Below are 20,574 nucleotides of genomic sequence, written 5' to 3' on the forward strand. Positions count from 1 at the left end.
GAAGCCATGCCATCTATTGCAGGAAGTCGATATTACTACTATGGAGTACGGACAAGTTTTACCACAGGAAAAACCTGTAAGCGAATTCAAGTAATGCCATCTTTGTAAGGAGGAAAAACGTACGGAGGAAAAGCCTCCTGTACTGGGTCAAGAGCTGATAAAGTTGGTTGATCTGCTTTTCGACTGTGTTAGTAGATGGCGTTGTAATAAAAAAAATAACGCGCGCGTCACGAGGGGTTGAAAATGTTTTGCGGATGGCTAAGGATGGGAAATGCCACCCCGGATAAAACTCAGTCGTTCCGGGACATTCGCAACGTGAACTTCCCTCTTGAACCTTCTAATTTTCCTCTACTCTTTGTCTAGCGTTTATTTCACTGAAATATACTTTTACCTAGTATTTTTCGTTAATATCATTTACCCACTTGAATTTCCTAACATAACTTATTATTTTCTCGTTGAAGAAAAGTGATAAAACTTTTAAACTATATTATATAACTGGTGGTTCTCCAACGTCGTTTGGCGGATAGAATGATCGGTAAGTTAAACTTTTATTATCTCTTGTGTAAATAGCAATTCAATGTACCTACCTACTTACCTATTGAAATTTTAAACAAAACAAAAACAACATTTCATTTGATATTTTGGCTAACGTATTTTTCATTTTTGACTATCTAGGTAACATCGAGCTATATTAAAAACGGCTATCTACACAACATACTTAGCTCAATGATAACATAAGAAAGCAATTTCTTATAACAATAGTGCGTAGACTGCACTTTACTGTATATAGTAAATAAAAATACATTATGAGGAGCTGCTGAACAAAACAGTGTAATTGCACGAAATAAAATTTTACAGGAGGAGGAAATAACTGAGTAAAAGCTGTTGAAACTTTACTGTAACTGTAACGTTTTTAACGAAATCACAAACCTTGGACTTTTTTAGCACAGTTTTAGGACGACGTTTTGCTTGGGAATGATTTCAAGTTTGTATTCTGTGATCGAACACAATATGAACTTTGGACTCTATTTCTGTACAGTTTTGAGCCGTTTTACTTAGAAATGAGTTTAGATCTGTATTCAGTGGACCAAAAAGTCCGAATTAAACGAAAAAAGAGGATTTTGATTAGATTTGCACTATTTCACAGTTTTACTCGCCAGCTCCTTAAATAAAATAAGTATTTACCTACTATTTTCAGGCACATATTTATAAGTTCGAAGTTTTTGAACATATTATCTTTATAATGAACTATAATACACATTATGTACCTAATATAAGACTTTATGGTAGACCTACGTATTACGTAAGTTTAGATGTATCTGAACCCGGCTTAGATTAAGCCTACCGACCGACGCGAGCTTCTAATTAGTTACATATACGGTATAGTACCTACCAAAATTGAAGTTCTATTATTATACTAGGTAGAACTATATCCTTACGGTCATCTAACAGCAATTTGGGCTGTATGCGTTGTTTACTCAATTAGTTTGAGCAAGTTTACTTTGTTGTTACGTACCTACTAAATTAATAGAATAAAATACTACTTCGTAACATCTGTGAAAGGTATAGTTTTCTAGATTCCAACCATAATCCTAATATCCAAAATCAGTGTAAGATTTTTATCACTTCATCACAGTTATAAAAGACTCGAGTCTTTGTCAAAATTCTTCTCGATTTTGTTTAACTCGCGACTATCAGTCTCACGAGTTATTTTGAGTTTAATGAGTCAAATTGAGTCTCCAATTCTAAAATAGGAGAGACAGGTGTGAATAGGAATCTATTTTCTAGATTCCAAGCATACCTACCTACCTTCTTTTAGTTTTCAAAGTTAGTGTGCATGCATGGACCGGGCCTGTGCTTGAATAAAACTCGGTTCAACATAAGTATTTTAGTTACTCTAGAGCATGCAGAGATAAAATAGACCAATCCAATCCGCACATGGCTAGCGTGGTAGACTATGGCCACAACCCTTCTCTCTGAGAAGAGACTGTGCTCTGTGGTGAGCCGGCGATGGGTAGATCATGATGATGGTGGTGATATATTTACTAGCTGATGCCCGCAACTTCGTGCGCGTGGATTTAGGTTTTGGGAACTCTTTGATTTTTCGGGATAAAAAGTAGTCTATGTCACTCTTCAGGTCTTTATATGCCCATGCAAAAAATCACGTCAATCCGTTGCACCGTTGCGACGTGATTGAAGGACAAACAAACAAACAAACAAACACACTTTCGCATCGTACGGATTTAATGACTGATTTAGAGAGGAGGTCACTTAGTCATGCTCTCAGGTTCGTGTTAGATTAGAATCACTATGAATATTTTATAGCGTAGCGCATTCTGGCAGAGGCAGCAGTCCTGTGTCCCTATTTACATACTAAGTCATCTAAATATAACTCTATCCAGTACCTACATAGGTAGTCAGTTTCGGCCATAAGCAACACGGGTATAAAAAGTAGGTACTTATATTGTTTACTAGCTGAAAAATTCAATACGAGATAGAGATCAATTTATGTTAGGTAAAATTTTAGAATTTTGCTGCCATTCGCTACCAATAGGGGAGAGAATTTTCAAAAATTCTTAGTTATGAAGTGCTGACTTACGTTATAATATTATGTATGTGCATTTCATGCTTTTAGGGCTAGCGCGCACCACGGTAAATTTCCGTGCGTTTTTTCCTGCAAAATCTGTGAACTATAGAACTAGGTACATAGAAGCGCGCGCACTCCGGAATTAATTCCTCGCCATTTTAATTCATTTAAATTCAAATTTACGGGATTTTAAAACGCACCGCAACTCACCGCACCGCAGTGCCTGCTCTCTCTAGAGTGTAGAGTCTAAACTAAACCCACCAGTTTGAGCTGTGCGTTGTCTGTCAGTGAGCCAGTGATAAAGACTTGTAGAATAGGGAAGATATACATGTTGTATAGTAACGGCACAGTGTAACGGCTAAACTCACTTCGCTATAAATTTTACTTTACGCGTAAAATATACTTAGAGCTGCCTTAATGGGACCCATGATAAAAGTTTAAATCGTACGTGTTTTAACGTAGAATATCGTTTAAAATAAGATATTATATTATTATACGTATTACATTTTGAAGAAGCTTAGAAATAGCGCAAGATCGATGCAACGAATGTCTTAAATAGGTACCTACCTACTCAGCCTTACGAGTATTATTTCCCGTAACTTCATCCGTTCCGTAAAAATTAGCTACTAGTTTTACAATTACACAAGTTTAAAGATTTGTATATATTATGAGAATAATTATAACAATGTTTTAACAAATATTTTAAAGTTCACGAGATACAACCCGCTGACAGACAGACCAGACGGACGGCCGGATGGACAGCGGAGGCTAGTAAAAGGGTCCCTTCGAACTCAAAAAAGAACTTTTAAAAACTTCCTATTGAAATTTTTGTTCCGTTTTCAGCAAAATGAACGGAAAAAAATTGATTTTCCTAGTAAGTATGTAAATTCTGATACGTTACAAAATCCTTTTACTAAATTGCGAAATTCATAACTAGCTTTGTACTTATTTGCACGGCTTCGTACCATTTTCTTTTGTTGCGAGAGAGGTTGGGATGAAAAGGAACCAACATCTCACTACATTATTCTACATTACTCTAGCCTTAACCTTAAATTTTTAACCGACTTCAAAAAAAGGAGGAGGTTCTCAATTCGTCGGAATCTTTTTTTTTTTTTTTTTTTTATTTTTTTTTATTTTTTATATAATATAGTGAGGCCTTGCTAGAGTAGACTATGCATGCGACGTGCGGCGTGTTAGGCGCGTGGGCGGCACCCCACACCTCACCTTCTAAAATTTTGTATATTGTAGTATAGAAGCAGGGGTTTTAGCGGATTACAGCAAATTAAGCTTTTGGTTCATTGTCCAAAAATCTTGCCTTAGCGTGCGGTGCTACAACGCCTTAATATCGGCTATGAGCGACTTGATCACTTTTTGGAAGCGAGATTGCGATTGAATTTTGATCTTCGAATTAGTAACAGAAGCTTCAGCGAATGTACGCTGTACTGCAGTATTGAAGCAGTCGCTAAAATGCGCGATTTTAGAATCCACGATCGAGCACATTTTATCGCAAAACGCGATTCTGTATCGCGACGCAGCCCCAAAATCGCTGATCTGCGATGCTAGGGTGCTTTACTTTATACCATTAGGGGTGAAATAGGGTTTCCTTTTGTTTTCTCATTAGTTTTGGTAACAGGTCACGTAAGCCGATGCTTTTAGTAGTTTGCTTAAATCGAAGGTGCGAAGTATAATAGGATTCGGCTAAATTGCATTTGTTTCTTCGGTTTTGTTCATATTTCATGAAATGTATCTTAGTGAAAATATTATTTCGATCACGAAATCGCATTCAGCGGTTTTTACCCGCCTAGTGCCTACTGCCTATATAATATTATACATTCGCACTTTTTCTCGTATAACTTTTTGGTACACATATAATTTATATATGAAAGGAAAAGCTGACTTACTGACTGACTGATCTATCTACGCACAGCTTAAACTACTAGACATATCGAGCTGAAATTGTGGAGATAGATACCTATCTACTTACGAAGATTTTCGCGTTGGTTTCATCTTATTATCAACTCAAAATGGCTAGGTTGAAGGTGCAATAGTTCCGTTCCAATTTCCAATACTAACGACCAAATGATTTGTGTGGATTTAAAACAGCAATTGCAACTTCTAGCTTCCAAATCGTGATTCCGAAACTCGATACATACAAACTCATACAACTCTCGATGTATGACGATCAGTATTTGGCCCCAAGTCATCTCTATAATATAAAAATGAATCGCTGAATGTGATCGCAAATCTCGAGAACAGCTGAACCGATTTCGCTAATTCTTTATTTACAATATTCCTTGAAGTACGAAGATGGTTCTTAAGGAGAGAAAAATTTCAAAAATTTGAATCGACTGTTAGGCGGAAACGCCAGGGCAGCTAGTTTATTAAAGAACAATTTTACTTTGAAGTTACCTATTCAGTAAAGTAAAGAAATACGGCGTTAATACAATGTGTGGATCGATTTTCCATGCGTGTTAAAGCTGAAGGAAGCATACTGGACAGGCAGGCAATTTGTAGTGATTGGGGTAATTGAGCTTCAACATAACTGCTGCTGAGTATCTATAGGAAACATAATTGCGCTGTCGGTGTTGTCAGTAGCAGAAGTTTTAATTATATTCGTTGATAATCGAACTTATAAACTATCTATAAATACAAATATGGCCAGGATTTTATAGAGAGAACTTTGGATGAACATTTTTATTATTTTTGTACGTGCTAGTTGCAAACTAAGAATGAAACTAAGCATTCGTACGTTTCAAGCACAGCCAGAAAATAATTATTTACAAATAAAACTACAATTGATAGGTACCTACTTATCTACCTACTTACTACAAAGTATTAAAAAAATATTTTTTGTTTCTATCATAGTAATCGGACATGCTTTTTGAAAGACTCACATTTCAGACTTTTTAGCTAAGTTCACATTGCTGTTTTGTTGTAGGTACTTAATATCATATCTGGTTAAAAACGATGAACAGCCATAAGAAAAAAAATAACGAGAATAAATTTTAAAAAGTTCAAATTTTATATAGTGTGCAAAATCCCACATTAAAAAAATATTAAACCGAAGGTTCCGTACTCAGGTATTTTTTTCGACATTTTGCACCATAAATGAAAAACTATTATGCGTAAAAATAAAAATAAATCTGTATTAGAATGTACTGGTAAAGCCCTTTCATATTATGATTCCCCACTTGGTTAGTTATCTTACTTTGAAAATTGAAAATACTAATTAGCAGTAGTTCGTGAACAACACTTTAATTTTTTTTGTGATGTAACCAAAAATTCACGGTTTTCGGATTTATTCCTTTATTTCTGCTACCTACCTACCTACCTGCCAAATTTCATGATTCTAGGTCATCGGGACCCTATAGGTTTTCTTGACAGACACGACAGACGGACAGACAGACTAACAACGAAGTCATCTTATAAGGGTTCCTTTTTTCCTTTTGAGGTACGGAACCCTAAAAATAATAAAAGAGATTTTCAGTCATGAACATTGAAATACCCAGGTAATCAGTAAAAAATTGTGTTTACAACATAAATTGAATTTTTACTTTGTCGCGAAAGAGTGTAGTGAAAAATAAATAATGTAAGTAAATCGCTCTTCTATAGAAACTTGCAAACTGAATTTAAGTTTAGAAGACCGGTACCCAGTCAAGGAAATAAAAAGAAGAGTTCATGAAATACCTAACGCAATATCGATTATCGTACGTGACTCGAGAAAATTCCGCATCTACGTAAGTATTTCTGCATCTACAAAAGTATGTAGGTACGCGTAATTGCATAACGCTTTATGAAAAGTTTGTTCAGTCTACATTTTAAATGATTATACAATAATGATGTGTGACATGGCGGAATGTCGCACTATGCTGCTGTGGCGTAAATGAAGCTTGGAACCATGCCGTTCCTGTACGGTGTAACCAACCCAAACGAAAATGTTTTGATGGCACTTCGTGAAGTATGTGAAATAAATCAGGCCTTATTCTCCCTAGGCATACTACCTACCTACCTAGGACTATCTACGCTCGTGAATAATAAGCACGTTTCAACCGTTAGCATAAATTAGAAATATAAATGTGCTACAAGTGTGCGATACAGCGCAAAAGTAGCTTACATTTTCAGTTTACGCCGTCCGCGTCCCCATGGTGCCAGTTGCACAGCGTGTAGAGTTCCCGCACACTGGGAAACTGGTTGCGCTAAATTGTAGCCGCCATCGGTGGTCTCGGTGAGCTCGATAATTGATGTAATGATGTCTAGACGCGGCTATCAGTGACAGCTACTAATTAGTGGCGAGGCAATACGACCAGTTTTTCGTCCATTTCAACTTTAATGAATTTGACAGTCAACTGTCAAACACGCAGCAAACGCTGATTATAACGCGTAAAATTGTAATCCTCACGCGCCATTTTAACTTTTTGTGTCAAAATTCATGTCAAAAGTACGATTTTAGTCCTTATTTTAAAAGTGAACCCAAAGAAATTTTAAGTACTACTTCTTAGTACAACAAGAATTATTACTTTCTATATCGATGGGTGAACCGCACTTTTGACATCACAGTTGACCCATAGAGTTAAAATGGCGTGCTATTTACGTGACACCAATTATTTTACTAGTCGCCAAAGGTGCAGTGTCCCAGCGTGCGACAGCTGTTGCAATCACGATAGTTTATTTCATCGGTTTTTGTCCCTGTCTCAGCAGTCCGCACTGCTGGTACTAAATTTGCTCATGTACGAGCATGTTCGTAGCATTAATGCTGCTCTTGAATAATGAACTATAATAAACATTATACTAACTCAACATATTGTGTTGATATTATAATTATTATACGAAACAGCACAAACATGGATTGCACTTTCATGTGTGGTTAGGTTTCATACGCTCACTAGGGCGGTAATTGCACTCTGGTAACTGTCACAGCAGTTTATCACATTGCTCTTTGTTCTTATTTCAGAATTCCACACTGCTCGTTCCAGATTTACACACGTATAGTACTGTTGGTGAAATTAGCCCTTATTTTGTTAAACTAACTGCTTAAGAGCTTAAGTACCAATATTATTAGGTATTATATATTTTAAATAAAGTTCAAATGTAGAACATTGTGAATCGGCTCAGACAAAATGCATTTTACAGAGCGGTGGACATGGAACGTTTGCATTTTAATAACTCTAAATGCAATTTGCGAAGTCATTTCATTTTGCAGCTGCTCTCTTCGATTGCGGCGACTCTTCCTTTTATCTTTTACTTTCTTAGGACATTTTTATTTTAGGTTTTTTCTTGTAAGTCATTCTTGTCAACCTATATCTTACCCTATGGTATATAACGATAGGGATTGAAGGAGATAACAGACCTTGATTTTTGTCATCATCATCATCATCATCATCATAATGATCAACTCATTACCGAGCACGGGTCTCCTCCCAGAATGGAAAGGGTTTAGGCCATAGTCCACCACGCTGATCAGGTGCGGATTGGCATACCACACACACCTTTAAAAATTATGGAAAACTCTGAAGCATGCAGGTTTCTTCACGATGTTTCCTTTGCTCATTATATTATATTCACTTGCTCAGAACACACAATATAATATAACGCACGCACATAGTTTTCACTTTGAAAAAGCAAAAAAGGTATTACTTTATGGTAAATACTTACCAACCTAAAATGGACTAGGAAAGGCAGAGAAGAAAGTCGTAAATTATTTGAAATAATAAAGCTTCTATAAAAACTTACAACAGTTACGTGTTAGCAAAGAGTTTTAATTACCAAGGTATTCAGCGCTAAAGCTCACTTCAAAAGGAGGATTAAACGTAATCAAGAGCGATTTTTCGCATCAGAAAAGGCTTAATACGTTTAAAAACTGGAAAATTGAGGTGATGTTTTTCACTAATGGCGTCAATTACCTTTTTTATTTTAATGTTTATTAATTTTCTACTTTAGGTCTTTTTACTTTATAGATTAAGTCATTAATAGATAGGTTCTGAATGCTATCGAGCCTCACATATTTTTATCTCTGATGAAAGGGTTTTTTTAAATCTCACTGAGGTGTAGTAAAATGGCGATGAGATGGACTGAGGGTCCAGGACTAACCTTAGGTTAATCTCGTAGAGGGTACTTATTTTGTTTTCTTTGTTTGTGGAGTGCCTACTATATTTTTTAACTATGGTTTTTATCTAGAAATAACCGCGGTCAGTCTTTTTCCGAGGAGGAAATATTTTTGCAGAATCTTAATATCTTAATAGATATTACTACGTAAAGAGCGACACTCCTACTGTGCCAATGCGTTGACCTTGTCCAGCTCAATTTACGTGTATTATCGCTGTCCTTATCTATAGTAGATGGTTTAAATCTGTTCGCTTTTATGAATTAGTGTCAGTCAAACTGTGGTCAAAGGTTTGATTAAAAACTTATCTTGAAATACTTGATATATGATATTCATATTGATTTTGTTTAAAAGATATTTAGTTCCTACCAACTAGTATATAATTAAGCCACCGGAAAAAAAATATTTCAATAAAACCTAGTAAACGAGCTAGCTCTTGAAAATATGTTCCTTGAACAGCTTATAAATAAATATGAGTATTTTGTCGGCTGCTACGAAATGTCGAGATTCGTGCGAGGAGGAGGAATTAAATTTCAAAGACTCTTTATAAATGCGATCACAACGAAGGAAAGCTTTACGAATAACGACCTCTAGATATGTTATACCTACCAGTCGAGTCATTTCGAATTTTCAGATCTGAAATTGCAGGTTGCAACTTGTTTTCACAACTCAATATCTTGCTACTCCGAACAGTAAGAGACGTGCGTCGCCCGTCGCCGGGATTGAAACTCAGACCCTTTGATTTTATACTTCATAGTCGCTAACTTTCAGCTTTTATAAAATAACGAAGGTCTGGCACGTGCTGGCTTTCTCTAAGTCAGACAGCGCTTATGTACCTAGATACATATGAATTTCCGTGACGTAGCCGTAGTAACTGACGTCAATGCTCTTGGATGTAAGGAAAAAGGGAAAAGAGAAAAACCTACATAATAAAACCTTAATATCGTCATATTACTACGCTTTAATCGCCTTAGGGTTAGGTTAGATCCCGTGAAATTGAATTCCTCTTTGCGGTGCCATATTATGTTGAATTATCGCGACACCTAGTAGGCTACGTATTTAGGTACTTCATGATCATCATGATCAACCTATCGCCAGCTCACTACAGAGCACGAGTCTCCTCTCAGATTGAGTAGCGTTTTGGCCATAGTCTACCACGCTGGGCAAGTGCGGATTGGCAGACTTCACACACCTTTGAGAACTTTATGTAGAACTCTCAGGTATGCAGGTTTCCTCACGATGTTTTCTTTCACCGTTAAAGGAAGTGATATTTTAATATGCATTGTCCCAACTAGACCACACGCCCCTCGAAGCAGGTACATATTAGATGACAATACAAAAGATAAGGGTGATAAACCCGCTGAGTGATGAGCCGTCCTGGGATCTTGCTTCAGACAGTTTATCATTCGTTAGATCTGACCGCGGTCATTGTGTGGGGCGTATAAACTCGGGTTAGGTAAAGCGTGGGTATAGCGAAACAAGAAATACACAAATATTTTATTTAAGGCTTATTCGTCGTCACTTATTCGGAAGGATCTGGAAGCCCACCGCATTAGATATTACTACGTAAAGAGCGACACTCCTACTGTGCCAATGCGTTGACCTTGTCCAGCTCAATTTACGTGTATTATCGCTGTCCTTATCTATAGTAGATGGTTTAAATCTGTTCGCTTTTATGAATTAGTGTCAGTCAAACTGTGGTCAAAGGTTTGATTAAAAACTTATCTTGAAATACTTGATATATGATATTCATATTGATTTTGTTTAAAAGATATTTAGTTCCTACCAACTAGTATATAATTAAGCCACCGGAAAAAAAATATTTCAATAAAACCTAGTAAACGAGCTAGCTCTTGAAAATATGTTCCTTGAACAGCTTATAAATAAATATGAGTATTTTGTCGGCTGCTACGAAATGTCGAGATTCGTGCGAGGAGGAGGAATTAAATTTCAAAGACTCTTTATAAATGCGATCACAACGAAGGAAAGCTTTACGAATAACGACCTCTAGATATGTTATACCTACCAGTCGAGTCATTTCGAATTTTCAGATCTGAAATTGCAGGTTGCAACTTGTTTTCACAACTCAATATCTTGCTACTCCGAACAGTAAGAGACGTGCGTCGCCCGTCGCCGGGATTGAAACTCAGACCCTTTGATTTTATACTTCATAGTCGCTAACTTTCAGCTTTTATAAAATAACGAAGGTCTGGCACGTGCTGGCTTTCTCTAAGTCAGACAGCGCTTATGTACCTAGATACATATGAATTTCCGTGACGTAGCCGTAGTAACTGACGTCAATGCTCTTGGATGTAAGGAAAAAGGGAAAAGAGAAAAACCTACATAATAAAACCTTAATATCGTCATATTACTACGCTTTAATCGCCTTAGGGTTAGGTTAGATCCCGTGAAATTGAATTCCTCTTTGCGGTGCCATATTATGTTGAATTATCGCGACACCTAGTAGGCTACGTATTTAGGTACTTCATGATCATCATGATCAACCTATCGCCAGCTCACTACAGAGCACGAGTCTCCTCTCAGATTGAGTAGCGTTTTGGCCATAGTCTACCACGCTGGGCAAGTGCGGATTGGCAGACTTCACACACCTTTGAGAACTTTATGTAGAACTCTCAGGTATGCAGGTTTCCTCACGATGTTTTCTTTCACCGTTAAAGGAAGTGATATTTTAATATGCATTGTCCCAACTAGACCACACGCCCCTCGAAGCAGGTACATATTAGATGACAATACAAAAGATAAGGGTGATAAACCCGCTGAGTGATGAGCCGTCCTGGGATCTTGCTTCAGACAGTTTATCATTCGTTAGATCTGACCGCGGTCATTGTGTGGGGCGTATAAACTCGGGTTAGGTAAAGCGTGGGTATAGCGAAACAAGAAATACACAAATATTTTATTTAAGGCTTATTCGTCGTCACTTATTCGGAAGGATCTGGAAGCCCACCGCATTATTATCCCAAAAAGGGTCGTGACGCTCAGAAATGAGGAATACGACACAGAGTACTGTTGAAATATTTGACGACTGTCTGGGGGTCGAAGTGTCGGGGTGTCGTAGCATAAAGTTTTCACTTTAGATACGCAAAGTATACCATTCCGTAATATAATAAGTAGCTAATATTACTTTCGGGTGTGGTAAACCTTTGGTGTCACGGAGGCTTCACCGCATGAATGAACCGAGAGTTTCGTGTGCCTCTTTCCGCCTATGAATTATTTCGGAGCTTACATTTTACGTAACATCATACATGGAAATTTAACATGTTATCCGGATTTACGTACTGAAAAATGTACAAGTGTTCTCTGCAGCAATTTATATACTTGGTGTTAACGTTTCGTTTCCGACAAGATACACAACTTTCCAGCGAAGGCTTACCATTGGCAATTTTTATCTATAAAGTTGCTGATTATACCTACCAATTTGTTGTTTACTACATTTTTTACCCGATTTATTTTTTACCCTTACGTTGTGTACGCTGTGTACTGTCCCGTTTGCTGGGCAATAGTCAATTGTCGAATTGGTATAGCATATGGTAAAACATGAATTATTTTATGCAATACTGTACGCCATTGCTCGTTGCACATACCCGGTGTGAAATAAATTATGCCTTAAATAGTGTACAGTTACATTATAAGTAGGTACTAAACAGTCACATAAGCTTTTGAAAATATTTTTTTGAGTCAATATAACCCCGTGAACGATAGATCATTGAAATTCGAAAGATTGACATAATACTTAAAATTCTTATTTTCCACTCATGAATTTTCTGCGTCAGTTTACGGATCTACAAAATCTAAAAAAAGAGCGTATGCAAGGACTAAATGACTATGATATATACTATCTTTTACAGTCATTTAGTCTATGAATAAGCCAAGAAAAACTTAGCTAGTAAATCGCTAGGGAGGAAAGTAGTTAAGTAAATACAATGAATTTAAAAGATGGAAACCAATTTTAGAAGTTAATTTTACTGGGGTAAATTAAAATCAGTGTAAATTTGTCACTTCATAAAACTCATCTTGAAACGCGCCGTTCCGAGGATAATGTAATCGCTTTACGGAGATTCCGCGAAATTAAATTTCTTGGTGCGGCCTTGTTGTCCGCATCTCATTAAAATATTATATACTTAGGTTCAGTTGCATGACAGGCAGTTAAAATTACGTTTGTTGGATGGTTTGTACTTTACGGCAGTCCATTATATACAAGGAACCAAAAGCATAATTCGCTATAATCAGAACAGTCCAATCTGTATGTCCAAACAGACCAATCTGTATGGTATGACATTCCGTATACGATGTATACCTAATATGCACGATGTGGGCTCCGCGATGCACAATGCAAAGTGATAGGTACTTAGCAATTGTGCATAGGCTGCAGTTGGACAGCATTCCTAGTGGAGTCGGGCACATCTGAAACTGATTCTATGGAGATTTTCCTTCTCCTCAAGAAAAAAATTTACGTTACGGCTAGCGTTAAGCTTTGCCTACCAATAAAAAACAAAGTGATTGCATAAGGGAGTGTTCATACCTTAACCTCAATGATGAAGATTAGAGGTACAGTGTGGCTAATTCCGTTGTACACAACCTCTAAACTAAACTAAAAAGGCACGTCTAAATCTATTGCTAGTCCTTTCATAATGTTGCTTGCGGAAAAGGATAGCACTAGATTTAGACCTGTTAATTTAGTTTAGTTAAGAGATTGTGTACAAGAGAATCGGCCCCATTTTTGGTTCAAAGTTAACAAATTCTGAATACTGTACATTTTGTTTTTATTGAATGACGGTCCAAGTATAACCGTAACCGTAACGTAACTATAACTGCCTGTCATACATCTGAACCTTAATCGTAAACGCTAAGTATACGCACGAAGTTTACTCCCGTAGTAGACCTCTGCCGCGTAATCAATACAGCGACATCACTACACGATCCATTTTGCGAAAAGTCACCGAATTACGAAACAGCAGCGGAACCTTCTTGCGCAAAGATTAGATTACTTATGAGTCCATCTTTTTACTACGCGATTGAATTTTACTGAGCGCACCGTTTTGATTTCACAATATTTATTTAACGGCAGAGGCATCTCCGCCGCTAAATAAAGACTACTACGCAACTGAGTTCTTCGCTAAATTAATAATGGGGATGAGATGGACTCATAGTCAAATCTTTGGATAAGAAACATAAGAAAGGACAGTTTCGTTTCTGTAATCTTTTTACATGTCGTAAAACTGACAAGTCATGGCGAAACTTCAGCGGTTTTGCTGCTACGGTGTTCGTAGCGGAGATGTGCTACAGGCGTCGTGCGGAGCTCAGTGATAAGTTGGGCGGCGTCAATGCGACGCGGGCGGGCGGGTGGTACGGTTTTCATGCTTTACATGTTATCCAAGCTTATACCACTACCCATATTATAAATGTAATTGTGTGTTTGTTTGTTGGTTTGTCAGTTTGCCTTTCAATCATGCATGCATGGATTGGGGTGATTTTTTGCACAGATATAATATGTAGTTAGAGAGTGATGTAGATACATAGGCTACTTTTTACACCAGAAAACCAAAGAGTTCCCACGGTATTTTAAATCCACGCGAACGAAGCATGGGCATCAGCTAGTTTAAAATAATAATTTATTGTCTATAAAGACCATTGAACTCATACTACGGGACTTTCGTAGGCAAGTTGTATATGTACCCTTATTATAAATGCAAAAGTGTTTCTTTGTTGGTTTGTTGGTTTGTCCTTCAATTACATCACAACGGTGCAACGGATTGACGTGATTTTTTGCATGGGTATAGATAAAGACCTGGAGAGTGACATAGGCTACGTTTTATCCCGGAAAATCAAAGAGTTCCCACGGGATTTCTAAAATACCTAATTTCACGCTGACGTCAGCTAGTGATCTATATAAGCTATACTTACTCTGCTTTCTCTTCCAGGGAAACAAATTGTTTATTTAAGTTTTTTTACACCTAGGTCCAAATGCTAGTTTTAAAATAAGACAAATAAAATAAACTCTGAAATAACTAACAAATAAATAACAGAAATAATTTATTCACGGGTAAAGACGATTGATATGAAAACATCAACGTTTATATCCATATTTTTTACTGCTCGAAACACGTTGCTCTGATAAATTTTTGCCCATCGTCAAAAGCTATCTCAGTTTGATACATCAAAAGCGATAAGGAGCAGAGCACAATAAATGTCGGCTGTGAACACGAATAAATCACCCCGCTCAAGTTTGTTGCCGTTTATTACAAGCGTGTTGTGATTGCTTTTTACTAACCGACTTCCAAAAATGAGGAGGCTTTTTACGATACGTACAAGTTAGCCCTTGACCTGGTGGTACGTGGACACGAGCTGACTTGGAAGGGGTATGGCAGTTTTATTAAACCCATACCTCTTATCGGTTTCTACACGGCATCGTATTGGAATACTAAGTGGTTTGGCGGTACGGCTTTGTCAGTTGGATGGTAAGTAACCACGGCCGAAGCCTCTCACCAGACCAGACCAGAGGCAATTTAGAAATTGTCAACGCCCAAATTGCCCCTGTCGGGAATTGAACCCAGGACCTCCCACTGATTAGATGACAGCGATCACTATTGTGTTAGGGAAGTTCTCAATTCAGCCTGTTTTTTAAGGATATAGGTTCTCAGAACTTTCTTGACCGACTTTAATTTTTTGTCACTAGGGAAAGTTTACGTGACGGTCCTGTAATTGAGTTAATAATTGAAAATGATTGAAATCCAAATCCCAACTCCTCAACCCTGATGACGTAGGGCATAGCACACTTAAACCAAACAAAATTCTTTTTCATAAAACCAACTTCCACAGCCAAATAAGTTTTGTTTGTAGATGCACGAGTATGTTTAAGTCGGGAGCAAGAATTTTATGTAAAAGAAGACTCAAAATTGCAAATGTCTATCAAATCTGCCTAAAAATGTTATGATTTGTTACAAAGCAAGTATTACGTCGTGTATCTAATACAAAATTAATCCCCGTCTCTTTTGGTTAACCTTAAAATTACTGGGTAGAAACGTTTTTTAGCTTTTTTTTCTTGAAAGGTTTCTTTGTAATTAAGGGTTATAAGATTTCCTTTTGTACATGCAACGGTACCTATCGTGAATGTCTTTGATCTTAATCCATACTTCCATACTAATGTCATTATAAATGTGAAAGTCTGTCTGTCTGTTTACTAGCTTTTCACGGTCCATCCGTTTGACCAAATTAAAAAAATTTGGTAAAGAGATAGTTTGCATCACGGAGACAGACATAAATTTGGTAAAGAGATAGTTTGCATCACAGAGACAGACATAACCTACTGGGAAATAAAATAGATCACACGGGATTTTTAAAAGCCTATATACCTAAGTCTACTTTGTTTTATGGATGAGTTGAGAATCTTAATCTACATTAAACTATACTAAAGTAATTATAAATTAATTACAAACTCGTTAATTTTAAATACAGATCAAATTTTACCTGTAATGATGTTTTGGAAAAGCATGAATAGTTCGTACCTACAGAATGCCGCCAGCTGTGATTTGAAATAAAGCTTTAGAGAGAAATGGTGCCCATTACACCACTAAGCCAATGTAATGTGGCTCAAGATATTTAATTAATATCCATTTGTCCTTTCTAATGACGCTGCAGTTTCTCGTGATTAAAATTGCTGTCCATTTCACTCACAGCTCACAGAGTAAAACAAACCCAAAAGTAAGCTTAAAATTATTTTGGAGCTTCATTTCAAGACACACTGCTAGTCCAACCAAATTTATTTTGCAGTTTCATTTTATTCTTTTCAGAATTCTTTAACTTTATGACTCTTTTGCAATAATAAACATAGAGCGGGGAACGTACTAAAATGTGTACAGTTTATATTCGTGGTCGAAAAGAAAGGCATAAGCCAAACTTAGAGGCTAAGCTTTTATGTTCTTTAATAAAGACTTTTAATAAACAAATTATAAAAATGAAATGTTGAGTATGAAAAGTATGTAAGTTCAATAATTGTAAAATGCTTCATATCGTATTCTGTAAATGCATAGTCTCCTGAGCTTATATATGTATAAGATTAGTTGTACTTAATATACCTATGGGGTAGACTAGGATTACGAAGTGGCAGGCATCTTGACAAGATAACAGTGATCGATGTACTGCTTTTAAGCCGTCGTCGTCGTCGGTAGCTACTAACTTATTTACTGACTAGCTCATGCCCGCGACTTCGTCCACGTATAAAAATTTTAAACCACTATTTTACACCCTTAGGGTTGATCTTTAACTATGAGATTTAAACATATTATGAGCTTATTAAAATATGTCATACTGCTAATTGCAAAAATATTAACTACAAAACTTCTTTATAGACACTTCAAAACTGGCAGACTTTCATACAAACTTCAAACCCCTATTTTACCCCTTTAGGGGTTGAATTTTGCAAAATCCTTTCTTAGCGGACGCTTACGTCATAATAGCTATCTGCATGCCGAATTTCACCGCGATCCGTCCAGTAGTTTGAGCTGTGTGTTGATAGATCAGTCAGTCAGTCAGTCACCTTTTCCTTTTATATATTAAGATTTTGGTTGCCAGGTTTCTTTTTACTTCAAAACTTCAATATAAGTAATAGCTTAATCACACTCACAGATTCACTTAATCCACTCCAAAAAATTTTAGTAAGTACCTAAGTAGAATAGAGTTTCTAAAGGCCGTATTACGCCAGAGTCAGTGCAACATTGAAGCATAACACAGGGCTGCATGCTCCGATGTACATTATTTTCTGCCACGTACTGTACATGCATTCGTTAAAGTTCAATTTGACGATGACGTGCTGCTGTGCAGCTTCCGCTGCCGTCATTTTTTAGGGTTCCGTACCTCAAAAAGAAAAACAGAACCCTTATAGGATCACTTTGTCGTCTGTCTGTCTTTCTGTCGGTCTGTCAAGAAAACTACAAGGTACTTCCCGTTGACCTAGAATCATGAAATTTGGCAGGTAAATCTGAAAAACGTGAATTTGTGGTTACATTACACAAAAAAAATTAAATTGTGGTCATGAACAAATATTGCTATTTTCAACTTTCAAAGTAAGATTACTATACCAAGCGGGGTATCATATGAAAGGGCTTTACTTGTACATTCTAAAACAGATTTTTATTTATTTTTAGGCATAATAGTTTTTGATTTATCATAAAATACGATTGTAGTACGGAATCTTCAGTGCGCAAGTCTGACTCACATTTGGCCGGTTTTTTTTAAATTTATAGACTAGCGCTTCGCTGTACAAACCTGCTGGCAAGTGATTATAAAGCCTTAAGGGGAAGCGTGCTTATCTAGCTGGTGGTACAGCTTTGTCAGCAATTTTATGCAGAAAATCTAATCTTGCCTTATAGTCTAGCTATTAATCTACAACAGCAATTAATTTAGTCTAGCGTTAAAGAGCAAATCATTCGACGCGGAAGTAAATTCAATTCAGAATATATTGTTATCTTTTCCCACAGAGTGTAAGAATTATGGTTTATTAAACGATACAAGGGGCTATAAACGACGAGACGTAGAAGTAACTCGAGCCTGGAGGTGCCAGCCGTCTCGATAAGATAACACTGATGGATGTTCTGCACTTAACTCCTGTAAACTACTTACAAGGGTATAATTTTCAAGTTTAGTACCTACCTAAACTTCTAAAAAATAAATAGGTAAAAATAATCATGTATCACAACTGGTCAAGTGGTATTAGTCGAGACGGATTTTTTTTTTCGAATCTCGCTTTTCATGTTCAAGGAGTACCTACCTTCAATTTTTTTTTTCAAAATTATAATATACTTCTGTGTAGCGGTAATAGGTTTCTATAACTGTATTAAATTTCAACTTTACAGCTCTTATAGTTTATTTATTATGGCTGTGATAGATAGCGAATATGTCAGGTATTTTTAAGTTCTTTTTAGGGTTCCGTACCTCAAAAGGAAAAACGGAACCCTTATAGGATCCCTTTGTTGTCTGTCTGTCTGTCTGTCTGTCAAGAAACCTACAGGGTACTTCCTGTTGACCTAGAATCATGAAATTTGGCAGGTAGGTAGATCTTATAGCTGACATTTGGGGAAAAATCTGAAAACCGTGAATTTAGGGTTAGATCACTCAAAAAAAGTTAAATTGTGGTCATGAACTAATAATTAGTATTTTCAACTTTCGAAGTGAGTGACTATATCAAATGGGGTATCATATGAAAGGTCTTCACCTGTACTTTCTAAAAGAGATTTTTATTTATTTTTATGCATCATAGTTTTTGAATTATCGTGCAAAATGTCGAAAAAATACGACTGTAGTACGGAACCCTCATTGCGCGAGCCTGACTCGCACTTGACCGGTTTTTTATTATTACTATACATTATAGCAACCTATTCCAAATCTAATAGTTTAATTTTATTAAACTAATTTTCGTACCGGAAATGCAGCTAAAATTCTTGCTACCATTCCACGCGATAAAAAATTAGCATAAGCACCAAGATAAAGCGTTTTAATTAATTTTGAAATAGGTAATCATTTGTACATCCATACTTCCGTACTAATATTATAAAGTTGAAAGCGTGTCTGTCTTTCTGTGTGTCTATCTGTCACCTTTTCCTGGCCTATCCTCCTGTACAGTAAGTATTTTGGCTTTCGATAAAAATAAAGGAGTTTGTGACTTTCACAGGCATGGGTAGAGCCGAGGTTTACAGTTCTTGTATAAACTATATACAAGAAGTGATCTAGGCTACAAGGGATTTTTAAGAACCAAGTTCAATGCGGACGAAGTCTAGGGCAAAAGCAAGCTTTTACATATATAAGAGACTAGCTTATGCTCGCGACTTCGACCGCGTGGACTACACAAATTTAAAAACCCCTATTTCACCCCCTTAGGGATTGACTTTTCAAAAATCGTTTCTTAGCGGATGCCTACGTCATAATAGCTATCTGCATGCCAAATTTCAGCCCGATCCGTCCAGTAGTTTGAGCTATGCGTTGATAGATCTGTCAGTCAGTCATCTTTTCCTTTTATATATTTAGATCACAAAAAGGTAGATAAAAGATTTAATCTTCATGTTATTGTAATTCCAGGCATGTAACATGTAAATGCCGAGTAACTAATTAAAGTTTAATGTTGGTGATATCAAACTGAATCACTGTCAAGTCTCTGGCACGTTGCCTTTGGTTCGACAGCAGCCAGGCAGCTCGAGTAGATCTCACGTTAAGATACAATTTTTGAAAAACATCACACTGAAACGTTCCTGTATCGTAATCTAAATATATAAAAGGAATAGGTGACTGACTGACTGACTGATCTATCAACGCACAGATTAAACTACTGGACGAATCGGGCTGAAATTTGGCATGCAGATAGCTAGGCATCCGCTAAGTAAGGATTTTTAAAAGTGAAAAGTAGCTAAGATATTATTATCAAAGTCACAATTAGCTATAACTTCACAATATTCATCCACATTATGTAAATTCATGTTCTTTATTTTCATACCCTGTTTTGGCTGCTAAGCCCAAATGCCTATATTGTGCAATGTTGTGTTTGAGACTAGATTCGTCAGGCTGACACCTGATAAACTGCGCTGTTTTCATGGTCACACAGCTTGTGTGCTAAAACAGCTGGGTTTTAATAATATTCAAGTAAAAACAGGACATTTGATCCAGAAAAACAAATTATATTGTTCACTATACTTATATAGTTACGTTTTTTAAAAGCTTACCTTCTCAGTAGTAAAGAGCTTTTAAGAAGGTGAAAAACTTTGCCTAGAGATAGTTCATATGGAAATTCATACCATAGAGAAGATTTATTACGATTATTACTTTCCTATTAGGTTTCTAATGTATATTACTGTAATTATTTAACTTAATAATACATTTCATT

The 20,574-nt window shown here is 36.6% G+C and overlaps 1 protein-coding gene across 1 annotated transcript in view; it reads left to right on the top strand.

Moving 5' to 3' along the window:
• The first annotated feature begins 307 nt into the window (after nucleotides 1–307).
• LOC117987029 (uncharacterized) overlaps nucleotides 308–20,574 on the top strand; it is a 191,278-nt gene continuing 171,011 nt past the window's right edge. The window contains exon 1 of the mRNA XM_034973994.2: nucleotides 308–535. The gene's annotated coding sequence lies outside the window, so the exon portion shown is untranslated. The remainder of the gene's footprint in view (nucleotides 536–20,574) is intronic.

This window comes from Maniola hyperantus, chromosome 12 (genome assembly GCF_902806685.2).
Source record: "Maniola hyperantus chromosome 12, iAphHyp1.2, whole genome shotgun sequence".
Lineage (NCBI taxonomy): Eukaryota > Metazoa > Arthropoda > Insecta > Lepidoptera > Nymphalidae > Maniola > Maniola hyperantus.